At 39.1% G+C, this 13391-nt stretch overlaps 1 protein-coding gene across 5 annotated transcripts in view; it reads left to right on the forward strand.

Annotated features, from left to right (window-relative positions):
* The first annotated feature begins 1453 nt into the window (after positions 1 to 1453).
* LOC125501167 overlaps positions 1454 to 13391 on the forward strand; it is a 35418-nt gene continuing 23480 nt past the window's right edge. For 3 of the 5 annotated variants that reach the window (XM_048656353.1, XM_048656354.1, XM_048656357.1), the window contains exon 1: positions 1454 to 1600. The gene's annotated coding sequence lies outside the window, so the exon portion shown is untranslated. The remainder of the gene's footprint in view (positions 1601 to 13391) is intronic. The other 2 variants (XM_048656358.1, XM_048656356.1) reach the window with 2 other exon arrangements.

The raw sequence follows: 13391 nt of genomic DNA on the forward strand, positions 1-13391 counted from the left end.
TGAAGCCCTCGTCGATGTATACACGGATCCGATTCAATACCTGTTTTCCTGCTTATCGAAGCGTAGACTGAGATAATTTGAAAGGTTCGCTTCCAATCTATACCTTTTGAAATGGCGAGAACGGATGTCTGGGTATTAAATTCGAACCTCATACGGATGACACGCGTTCCCTTATCAGATTACGCGCTTCATAGGATCAAATTTCTGCAGCAGGAACTGGGAGACCGTATTGAAATAAATTGCAACAATCCGAAGCTCGCATAATTCCTCGGCTTCCGATCGCTCGGCTAATCAATGATCATTAGCGTCCCGGTCGACGCCGAGTGGCAGCATTTATTCGGGTACACATCGAATGTGGGTCGTGGGTGCCAAATCTGGGATGCCAGCCGTTGGAACTTTCTCTGTACGGAGAATCATCTCCACATCGCAATAAATATAATAATGCAAGAATGATCCATCGCCGTGGCGGGTGCACCAGAAGAGAGCTCTACACTTTCTACCGTATCAATAAAACAATCATAATCAAATCGAATGAGACAAACTTGACGTAATATGCCCTCGGTCTCAAACTACACGGATAAAGGGCATTGGGATTTGGCGACCGTGTGATTTTGTCGGCTTCGATTCTCATTGGAATGCCGTGCCACCTGAAATGCATTTTGGCCCGTTATCTTGCAAAGTGGAATCGGTTCTTGAAAAATGAAGGCAATCCTGAAAAACCTCATCAAATCGTTCAAATGAAAGGTCGAGATTTTCTTAACTGATCCTTATGAATTTAACCTCCAAGAGGTTAGAATTTCCGAGAATCGTTCCGAAAAGTTAACGATTTTTTTATCGGTTTCAACGATCACTTGTTGAGGCAAGAATGATTTCGAAGCGGTCACAGTTGTTTCTCTATTAGTTTGTTCAAAATTTTGGCACGCTAAGAAGTTCTGGTCAACGGAGTCCTACGGAACTTCCGAAGTCTTCGAACTTCTTCGCATGCCGGGGAGACCGGGAAATACCTTGTGCGAAAGTTTCGCATTTCAAGCGCATCGGATCGAATGTCTCATACCTTCGTTTTCACGTAGATCAGATTCTTCGATATTTCCCATCACTTATACTGTATAGACCGTGATGTGCGAATGCGGTGGCTTTTTCTCTCATCGCCCCATAAGCGAATCACCAATAATTTCATTGCTGACAAGTGCTTCTTCCGTCCATTGATATTCTTAAATTAGAAGTGAAAAAAAAAAAAAAAAATGAACGATTGATTTCGGACAGTAAAAAACAAAGGAAAAATTAACGGAGCGGATAGCTTTTGGCGAATCATGTAGTTGAATTTGCATACTGGCTTCTACGTTTTACTTCCATGTTGACTTTTTCCATAAATCTTTCCGCCCACCTTTGAGAGATTCTCTGCAAGGCTCGAGCCGTTAATACCGCAGAGCGTAATATTGAACCATCAATGACCACCAGTAGCTCCCGCCGCTCGCGTATGGTTAGTATAATTCCGATGAGCGCGAACAGCGATGGATTGATCTTTCCGAGGTTGATGCTAAGGTCATCGACCCCGCGGTACGTGTAATTTGATACCGTGGCTTTCAATCCTACAAGGCAGGTGAGTACAAACACGATTCAAATTATCAGCGTCAATATCTTGTTCGGTGTAATCCGTGTTTGACTTTCTTCGTAGTTCCGAATTTGATACGGTAAAGTGTAAAGGTCATACGAATCAGCATGAATTGGAATTCGTGGAATGGAATATGGAAATACCGCCGATAGATATTTGGATTACATCTCAATATACTTGGGTGCCACGTTCGATTTCAAGGTCATGTGTCATTTATATTATGACGTTTCACGACTCTATAAACTTTATTTTCACCTATCGCAGCGCTTAGCTTTGTTTTCCATGATGAATAATTCACTCCTTCCTCCATCGAAGAAAAATCACACCAAGCAAAAAAATGATGAAAGATTCGAACTGTCAACAGAAAGTTGGGTTAGGTTAGTTTTTTCTGTGTTTTAGGATAAGACTTCGGCGTACATTTTTTTTTTGGGTAATGGACAATCTATGGATAATTTTGTCTATAGTTTTCCGTCACTACTGTAGAGCGACTTTACTTACAGGGTGAACCTATAAAACTGAAGATCTTCCATAATTAACGCATGTCTGGAAAAATAATTTTCTCTTGCGGTTGTATTTTATCGTACATTTTAATTGATGTACACCTTGGGGAGCTGAGTATTTCAACGCAATAATTAGGTTAAAAATCGTCAGTACTTGTTATCTGTTTAATCAGACCTTTCTCTGGCCTCCGGAAACCGGACGATAATCTTCGGTGAAAGAACGAAACTCTTGCAAACCTTTCTCCACAGCTGCATGTACAGCCTTGTAAGTGCGATAAATTTAAAACCAGAAGTAAACCGGAGAATCGACCGTCCCGTCTTGCTCCACATACAGTGCAGTACGCGAATCCTATAGTAGCCTGCCACAGATACACCGAACACTTTTTCGGTTCAAGGCCGAAATTTTTATTAGAGTCAGTTCATCGTCAATTTTGAGCACAAATCGTGAAGTTTGTAAAATCAACCACTTCAATCAGGTTTACCTTTCATCATACATTTAACATTTCATGAATATTTTCAGGATATTATAGGACAGTAGCCGTTCTAGTAAACGGTTTTATAGTTCTGGCCGGCCTTTTGATGCGGAGATTATGGAAAATGCTCGAACAGGACCGAAGGATAAACAATTTATTTATTGCGCCAGCAAGGTGTTCCCGATGTTTTAACACATTGCCCAACTCGATGGGAAGATGTATCTAATTAGGGTAATTTTGTGCGTTGATTGATGGACGAGGTAACCTGCAAATTTCATCACGGTACAGCTACAGCTCATCTTCGCTTTGACCTTCGGGCAGGTAACGGACAAACTGTGATTTTCAAAATTGCCCTGGCAGAATTCTGAACTGAGAACAGTAAGGTCATGTCTCCAAAAAATCATCAGACTTAACAATGACGATAATTAAAAAACTCATTGTCAAAGTAGCAAGAATCTAATAGTGATTAAAAAACGGCCGAAATCGAAACTCATTGTTATCTACGGCCAATACTTGCGACGCCATTTTCGCGAGCCACGATTCGTTTCTGGAAAGCAGTTGACGTAATCGCGGACAGGATATGAATATTGACTCGCAGGGACCCAACTGGGGATTTCTGATCAGTACAGTGCAAGTTTATTTTTAACGGGTAGGTATGTACAGAATATCAAACAATTACAATAAGTGAGAGTTTGAAACAGGGACACCCGTTGTATAGGTTAAAGCCTCGGTGAATGAATGTTATGCCCATTAGCATGATTCATATTTTATGACGTATGCTATACATGTATATAATTTCGCCGATCCAGTTTCGGTAACCATTACGACATCCGAATATCGTCATAGAGATTTTTATTGCTCGATAACGGATTGCCAGCGTCTCATCGAGCCTGCTTTTTTCAGCCCAAGGCAAGAAACTGTTGTTAAAAATTGTACGGTATACGTATATATGTATAAAACCATAAACTACCCACACTTGTACGTAGATATATTTATATATAGGGTGAGTCATTCCAAACCCCGGGGACAGGAGGTCACTCGTGCGATTTTCTTGCCCAGTTAACGCGCCGCACTACAGAAAAATTGAAAGAATGAGAAAAGTCGACTCATGACAAGATATGCTCAACAAACGAGGAATTCGAGTCGGGGTCCCCCCATTTATTCACCCTGTGTATACATAACGCAGGTATACGTGCTATGATTGTTATATCAAATGCGTCCCGTAGATTTAGGTTTAAGATTGTTACTCATATACCCAACTTCGATTTGCACGCCCACTCATAGCCGTAAAACACCGACGTCAAATATGAGCAAAATTTATGTGATCCTTCTTGCGTCGTTGCTACAGATTTCAGCGTTTTCAGCGGTAGTGATATCTTTCCGAGGTTATAGTAGGCGATTCATCCGTACAGAAAATATTATCAGGTAAAATAAATTGAGAAGTTTGCGTGAGATTGAAATTCTGAAAATCAGGCCACCGTTGTGTATGAGCCGGAATATATTGTTGCGTTATTTTCCATCGAACTTTTGCATTTCGATTTTTTTCTGTTTTCTATGAATAACGTATTTTTGTACTGCTTTGAAATTTCAATTTTCAGAGTGACTGACACACACTCTAAAAAATTGTCGACGCTATTGAGAAAAATCGGTTCCAACAAAATAATAGTTTTGTCAAAGTGTTATTAAAAAATGAGAAAAATGAGAATGAATTATTTTGAAAATTGGGACCATTTATTCTTTGCGATCTATGTGCGATGGAGGGTGGCCAAAAAGCAACGAATATTTTTTTTTTGCCGCAATCAAATTGGGTTAAAAAATTTTTCTTGCGCTGATCTTTGAAGAGGGCCCTCGACACATGTTAAACTGATAAATATTTTATAGGTGACACAGAACAGAAAAATATTCGTTTTTTTTCGGGCTACCTGAATATATTTATGTACTTTTTTTCTAGGAATTTTCAGAATCCTTCAGATTCTACGTGATCAAAATGAAAGTGGGCCAATTTTTTTGGTAGAAATCACAACTATTCTGGGTTTGAAATTATTGATACATTTGAAGCATTATTTTCCCAATAAACGAGAGGTGAAACATTTCCGAACAATTCTAATATGATATTCCAATTCATCCCAAGAGATATCTAGCACCGAACACCAGAAGGGTGTAACCCTAATCTTTCCTCCTTTCGATCAATTTTCCGACATAAAGGCGAATACAACCTAAGTTAGCAAAAAAATTGAAATCATCAAATAGTGATCTTAAAAAAAATGTCTTTACATTATTCCGATTTGTATTTTTTTTTTGCGGTGCTGCAGGTTTTTTCGATATAACCGAAGTATGAAGAATCCGAATTACAGGAAATTACGTGAAACTATCTTCAATTGAACAATAGGAACCTTGATGATTTTTCATTGAGCCTTTTTGTTCTGTTGTTAGCGCTTAATTGTTGTGATCTTTCTACTCGTTGTCAATGCAGTAAGCACTATAATTGTTGGAAAAGTTCAGGATGTTGGAAAGCCAACAATATCTCCCTATACAATAGGATCGTAAAATTTGTCCGTTTACCTGGAAGTGGGTTCCGAAAGAGCATTGAGGGGTAGTCATTCCCTCCGATGTCACTTTTTGGAGAGAACACCAAAACACGTCTCTTCCAGTTTGTCGTTGCTAATGATACGCATTTTCCTTAGATTCTTGAATTTGAAAGAGCCATTTGATTACAATTTGCTTTTGGAGTCGAGCATACAATGTGTTTCGTTTCTGACGACAAGCAGATATTTCCAAAAACTTGCGATGTCGGAAATAATGTCATTGTGCAAGAAACAGTGTATTCGGCCGGTTTCAGTCCCAACTCTGAAGGTTAGTTTCACCCGCTCAAAGTCCTTTCTACAAATAAAAAAAAAAAAATGTGTGTCGCTTAGTCGTTGGTTCTTCCGAATCGGTTCATCGCTGGAACAATATTTTCGGTACAAATGAACGAATGTCAAAAAGGTGAATTTTCGACCCACCCTAAGCTCCGCTGCGGCGCATTTCAATTATAAACGTCGCCTGCTAATCTCACATCGTAACGCCGCGCGCACTGGTGATAACATTTCCACCATGTACACCAATTTGCATTTTTTTGTCATAAAAGATGAACAGAAAAAAGCGACACGACTGCCAGATATTATCACGGCTTGTCTAATGACGTCTGTCTGCCGTAACCTAAATTTATGATTTCAGACATTCTTTGAGCCCATTGTTATCCAAAATCATCGAGGCGCTCTGATTCTAATTCACAGTAATTTTATGACTACTTGCAATAATTCCATCGGCAAAACTTCCATCTGATCAGATATGTATATGTGTAGGTCAGGTAAGGTAGACCCAGAAGAACTGCCGAGGTAACTGAAACGCTAAAATTCATGGTGATCGGTAAAAAATACTCGTGAGTACGATTCAGGCCGAGGTTAAATCTTTTATGACATCTATAAAATTCTCACGCATCAAAGCGGATTGAGATGTTTATTGCAAACGATACGCTCGTCAGTTGAGTCAAATACGGTTACGTATGCATTGTTTTTGCCACTTGGTAATCGTATATAACAAGAACGTGTTAATTGATGCTAAGCACGTTCGATTATCACGACTCGACATTGCAGCACCTAAATATCCGAGCGTAATCGAGTTGAGTAAATTTCCTCCGCCGTAACTCAAGTCTACACAAGGTAGCTGGTTTTAGGCGAAACGCTGCAATATCTAGAAAACTTCGAGCGGCACAACCGAATTCTTATAGCAGTTTTGCTAGTTATTTTTTTATTTGCCGTTGGTTTTCATGCCTCTCATAATTTTCTCAATAATTGAAGATGCTTTCTTCTGAATAACTGATTTTTGAGTTACCAGAGCCTTTCTCTGCTCGCCTTTTATAGGCCAAATTTCCACCTGTTTCTCCCTTATTTTTGTCACCGCACACGCATGTTCGTCTCTTCAAGTTCATTACACACCGGTGTCAACAGAAACGCTCAATTTCCGGCACACCGGTTGACGCACGATATTAGTTGCTATTATTTCATTTGTATTGATTGTTCTTTCGATATTTTCTTATGTTTTCTATTTTTATGATCTTCTCAAGGTGATCGCCGATAGTTGGACATAAAGTACCCCCTGAAAATACTGGCAAGTATTTCGCATCTATTATAATCGAATAAAATCGAAAACGATCGTTTTGTTTCATGCCCTATCACTATTTTGTGGCGAACAACTAAGTTAAATAGACATAAATTCCATATTCGGAAAAAAATTGGCAATTATTCTGGTCATGAGAAGTAACACGGAAATTTGTAGCGTTTCGACCCTATTCTGTGATCGTACTACGAAGGCGACATTTCCACGAGATAAAACGATTGTCGCCTGACACGACGACAGTTCCCAAAATTTTCTCAAAAGTTACTGAGATAACACTTTTTTTTTGCTTAAAACCAGCCACACCCTGTATTTAAATGCTTTGTAAAAATAAATTGTGTGTCGACAATTTAGCGCACGTAATTTTCCGACCGGAGATCGGTGAAGATCCGTAAGAATATAACCTCGAAAACTTCACTTTGGTCTGGTTAGGACTCAAGGTCAAAAATATTGGCTCAAGAAGCCCTGGCTACAAAAATTGGGTGATAAAGGTTCGGTCGCGGCCACGTGCCAGCAGCTGGTATTTTTTCGGTCTCAAACGGTGAATTTGTTTCAGCCAGAGAAAAGTTTCCTATCGTGATTTCAAGGTTAGAAATTCATCACGCCGATACGTCCTACCGCGGCGTTGAGCCAAATTTGTGATTGAAGGAGTATAATGTTTTTTAAAATATGAAAAAATGTTCTCTCGACGAAACAGCGCAAATTATTCGGTAGCATCCGGTGCGCGTTCTCCCTTATTATTCAGTGTGTCTCTCGACATTTGTGTTCTCAATTCTTTTTTTTTTTCACCGCTCCCCTGAATTATATTTATTAGCGTCTTTATTTAGATTTTTCTCCGTTTACGTTGACTCACCCCATCTCAGCTCCATCACACAACGCATGGTTACACCTCGGTATAATGTACTTTCAAGTAGAATTAGCGCCACGCAAAAAATATAACGTTTATTCCATTCTCTTTATTCTACACGCCACGCCACACGGATGTCCTCAGTTTCCAAGATTCAAGTCTATCTAGATGTGAGATTAATCGAGGCTCTGAAACTTTATCTATAATTACGTCGATTCCAAGACTCAAATGGCGCAAGGGAAGACGGTTTATTTTCTAGGAAAGAAACCTCGCGATGACCATGAGATTTCCGAGAGATTTTTTGTTCCACTTTTTTGGTTTTTTCACGAACCGATCAAACTGACTTTATTCGCTGACTCATTCGACTTGTCACGGTTCGATTATAGAACCGAAAGAAAGCATGAGTTGAAAAATCTGCTCTTGACTGTCACCCGCCGTATGATCACGGGAAATTTTTTTCGTTTGCCAAGTTCAAAGTTCACGAATGCCTGAAAAAAATTAATTCGTTCGTCGGCGCAGAGAACAGCCAAACTTTTGATGTTCAACTGATTGTATTTTGCGCGCGACGAAACTATTTTTGGAAATAAAAATCGTGGACTGATTTTTCTTGAAAAAATGTCAAACATTGTAACTAAGGCAAGAGTTGATAATACCGGGATCTGGATGTATAAAAAGACGTTTGAGCTGAATCGGTGAAAGTTTAGTGGTCTCTTTTCATTTATCATGACGAAATGCCAGCAACGAGTTATGTCACCAATTATACACTCGTTCGTTTTGAATTGTGGTTGACGCTCAACGCCCCCGTGGCGAACGCAATGAATGTGCAGCTTTAAAATGCCATTCTTCACTCAAACTGATATTTATCATGAACTCAATCGTTTCATGAGTTATACACGGTGTGCGGTGTACTGTTCATCCATCTTCGAAATCCCGACAATTTTGCACCAGTCAGTTAGGTTAGGTGATCGCAAAATGCATCGTCGATGTGATAAATTGAAAAACGAGCTCAAGAAATTCATAAGTTTTTATTATTTCAAGAAAAAACATTCGAATCATGTGTCGCTTCTGATGTGGGACTTCCGGAAAATTCTTATAAAAATCATTTGTACACTTTTCATACAAAATTTTGTCCGTACGTGATCGAAAAATTTCACAGTGTATGACGTCGATTCGATCGAAGAAAAAAATCTCAATAAAATAGGTCAAGTTGTCACGATAAATCAGAAAAAGATGGCGATGGACTCCAAACGGCTCTGGGTGGGGGAAAATGACTCTATAAAACCGGAAGGAATTCTTTTGTCGTAGGTATCAAAGCAGCGCTGTCCAAAAATGAGACTCCGTTGAATCTCGGAAATTGCTTTCTAGAATATTATGTCGTAACTGAAAGTGAGGAGGCGGAAAACCTAACCCAAATCCGCGTGCTTGTGATTACTTGTGGGATCATATTTGAGCAGGGTGGTAAAAATAATCTGCCAAAAATCATGACTCAAGCTTGGCACTTTTGAAGACTAATTTTTGTCACCTAAAATATTATAAAAAAAAGTGAAGATGATTTCTGAGAAGAAAAGTTTTAGAAACCTCAGACAAAATCATGATTCGCCCGTTATTCACAGTTTTTTGTCCAAGACTGCACTCTCTGGAAATGTAATAATTTTCGTTCGGAATTCGAAAAGTCAACAAAATGTTCAGAGCGAAGCGTCTTGACGGTCCAAGTAGTGCGAATCTTGCAGATTCCGCGCATTTTCCTTTAGTGGAATTCACTTTTCCGATAGAAAATAAGCGAGGGATGTCGGTTATGGAGGGGCTTGGGATTGGGTCGACTTAGGTTAGGTCGGTTTACTTTTCCCTAGTTTTCCGTATTAGCTCAATTCTTTTATTAGCAGCAAAGCCAAATGAATCTGGTTCGTTATTGAGCAAAGAAAGGACACAAAACTACTTAAGGTTGGAGACGTTGTGCTTCCTGAATCGAGAAAGTGTTTCAGAAAAGTCATGAAAATTTGTACACGGCTAGTGCAAAGAACTTTCCTTGGTTATATGATTTAAAGATTCAAGCTTTGGCAAAAAAATTTCAACGATCGAAAAACAATTTTCATTAAAAAAAAAAAAAATTAGCAGTATCGCACTGACGCAAGATTCGTAATTGAAGACATTCAGAATTTTGTGAAAGACCCGTTCTTTCTTGGATTTTCATCCGCTGTGTGCGTTTTTCATTAAGAATACTGAATTCGTAACCCCGAGCGTCAGTGTCGTTATAGCCTCCTTCGCAGGCTTATGTTTTATTCAGTACAAACAAATATTATCGATACCGTAATGAAAAACAAAAACCGATCAATAATCGACCGGGAATAGGATACCATCGATCATCGAAGTAAATATTCTGACCTGATCTCAAGTTTATGATCAAAATTAAAATTAGAATCATCAAAATCATGTTTCAATGGAAATAGACTCTTTGATGGGGAACAGGCGAACCACTACCACACGCTACTCGGTCCTCTTGGACCTCTTCGTATATTAGCCACGCCGTCTGAATTCGGATCCATGTTCTCCAGCACGTACACACTCGTGTGAGCAGTTGAAGTACAGTCTAAACATAGCCAGTGGTGTAACCAAAGGCGAAACCATCGTCACGATTTCCGGCGGTGATTTCAATTATTTGAAGTTTTCTGTAGCATTTCAATGTTTTCAGTGATTCCTTTTGATGCTTTTCGAACACTCTGATTTTCTAATGTTCTCATCTTAAAAGAATGCTATAGTCCTGTTTTACCGCTGAAAATATCTATTATCACCTGTGACTCCTAAGCGGCTGAATGATACGTACCTATTTTTCTTTGGATGGTGGAAACGATCTTGATCGACACCTGAAAATTACCAAAATAGAATAAACTCGATTAGTGAGGTAGATTTTAGTTACTTAATTTAGTTACATTTTGAGTAGTATCCAACCCAACTTATTTTTTTCGCGTCAAATAATGGGCTAGCGTTCTAATACCGAAAAAACTGAAAGAATCATGTATCGCTTTGTTTCGTACAATAGTTACGTTGATTCATCCAAAATGATTGCCAAACGACCGTGACAGCAAATTCTCTTCAGGGAATATTAGAGTCCGACCGTTTTGAAAATACGATTTATATGGTTTCTTTGAAGAGTATCGCGTTCAGTTTTTGCCAAAAAATGAAGCTGGTGCGCCGCGAGTTTCACGTGTTATATGAATGAGAATTTCAAAAAGTTGATCACCGAATCTGAAGGTCTAGGAAATTTCGATGGGTTTTCAATATCTGCTGATGGAATTGGGAAGAATAAGCCGTTATCGAACTACAGATGAAGGTATTCTCTCTAAATCCGATGCGGTAATACAGAAAACTCAAGTCAAATATAAGTTTTAATGCAATATCCGATATTCCGTAACCGTAATTTGATTGCCTTGTCTTCGCGCAGATGTAATAAAACGCCACGATTGCTGCTCCATTTTATTACAGGGGTTATATTGGTACTTCTAATTGAGCAATTTTACACGTCGGAGCGACGATTGATTCGTATCTTCTGATTATTGACTCTCGTGGGTCAAATTGCCGGCAATTAGAATTTGGGAGTCCATTCACTCGTCGCTTCTGGCCACCTTGTGGGTACAGCACTCTCCGATCCGTACCTCTCACTAATTTACAATGTGAATATAGTGCGCGTAATGGGTACTGCTGAGAGTAATTAGCGGATTCTAAACGTGATGAATAAAATCACCAAATTCTATTGGTCTGTTGGAAAGGAAGCTCAATGATCGTACAGCCATTCGCGAACATCACGTTGATTGCAAATATAGAGTGTGAAGTTTGCTCAATCGATTTTTTACAACATAGAATTTTCGAAAGTACAGTGCTGTGGATCGATAGTGTAACGAACATCGAAATTCGCGACGAAAAAAGAATGAAAAATTAGACCATCGCAGAATTGTGTTCTCGGGAAGTCGAAGGAATCGCAGGCATGTTGGTCTACAAATTTCTGAAAATTGCACTAAATGTCTAAAAAGTTTATGTGCGTATGGAAAACGCAAAATTTTCAGGTTAAAACCGTCAAAGATCCCGGAGTCGTGATTCGAAAAATGAACGTTTCCATATCCTGACATTAGCAGCTTCCGAGAAAAGATTCGAATGTATAGAAAGCATATTAAAACGGAATTAATAACTATCTGAAAATATTGTAAAGATTTAAATTATACAAAATTAAAACAAGTATAAATGTGATACAAAAAGAAAAAACTTCACTAAATACATAAGATTTCAGGATTTTTAACCATTATTTCGTGATCAAATATAAAAACATTGTAAAAGTTGTGACATGCTATTTGAGGTTGAAGTTCAACCTTGAATCATTTTTGAACCAGTCGACTTAACGAAAAATCATATCAGACTTTTTTTGTATATCATTCAATTTCCTGCAAGAATCTGTATTATCCTCTACCACGCGCTAATTTGTTGAAGCGCAATAAAATTCTTAACAAAATCCGAAAATTTCCCCGTGTTATTTGAACAGGAAATCAAAAATTGTAAAAAGTTATCTCTTAATCAAACTTTACCAGAATTGGCTTTTTGTCATCTTGAACGATATTTTGACGGCATTGAAGGGAAAAAACTAACGCGTTAACAAAGGAGACCCCATTGAAATGGTAGGAGAAATCGATTTTCGGTTTTATGAACGAACAAAACTGGTTGAAATCAAAAATTATACCCGACAAATTTCGTTCGCTGTCATATCTCAAAGTTTCTTCGCAAATATAATGCCTGAGCAACCAACTCTAACGGCAGAAGTCTGAATTTTTTTCTCACCCCGTTTCCACTATGATCCAAAAATCCCAGGATGTATTTTCCGCAGGTTCAAGAAATTTCAGTAATGGTAAAAACTAAAAATCTATTTCTTTCACAACATCGGTGGAGTCTCCCCGCATGAGTTTCACGAACTATTTGAACACCCGTTACAAAAACATACGCCGAGACGTTTATCTTGTTTTAACCGGCTTAGGAACAAGGGAGAGATCATGCGTGTCACACACTCACGGGACGGTGGAGTGACCTTGGAAGGGCATTGCTACCGCGTGGTTGCGTTTTGTTCTACGTTTCCGTTCAGGACTTACATAATTCGTCCAAATGATCGTTCGTCACGTTTCTACCGACAATGCATGGGACTGAGTCAACACGTGCGAGGAAGGATCTCAACCTTTCTTCATACGCTGGTCGTGCTCGCCAGAGACATACGGTGTGCTAAACCCTAGATCGAACTCATTGCGGCCGCAGTAAGCTCTTCGTCGCACCAAAGACGCCAAGGAGATCGCTGATCATTCGCTGGAAGTCGTTGCCCCTCACATCGTGAATGGCTTCCAACTACGATGTCTCATGGTTACTTGAGCCTATCATCTACCGTACCTGAACAAGCGCGGTTTAATTTCACTCGGAGATATTCTTCGTAAATTGAGACAAAAAGAGCAAACATCCTTCGATGTTTTCGAAAAAAGAGGGCTCATTGCAGAGTGGAACATCGATTTTTGTTCACCTGTACGCGGGAAAAAACAGCCCAGAACCCGTTGACCTCGTTACTTGCGGTGTCGAAATAAGTGAGAGTGAAACAATAACTTGTTTCGATGGAAATTCGAACGAAATGTAAAACGTGTAAAGACAGAACTGAATTCGGAGCAAAAAAATTATTCTTAGTCGTAATCGCTGAGAAAAATTTTTCCGCTTGTGCTAAAGAAAAAGTTGTGGTACGAGTCATCTGGTTTTTGGGACCATTTCCACTCGAACTGTCACGACAATTT

The sequence above is a fragment of the Athalia rosae genome, chromosome 5, assembly GCF_917208135.1.
Source record: "Athalia rosae chromosome 5, iyAthRosa1.1, whole genome shotgun sequence".
Classification (NCBI taxonomy): domain Eukaryota; kingdom Metazoa; phylum Arthropoda; class Insecta; order Hymenoptera; family Athaliidae; genus Athalia; species Athalia rosae.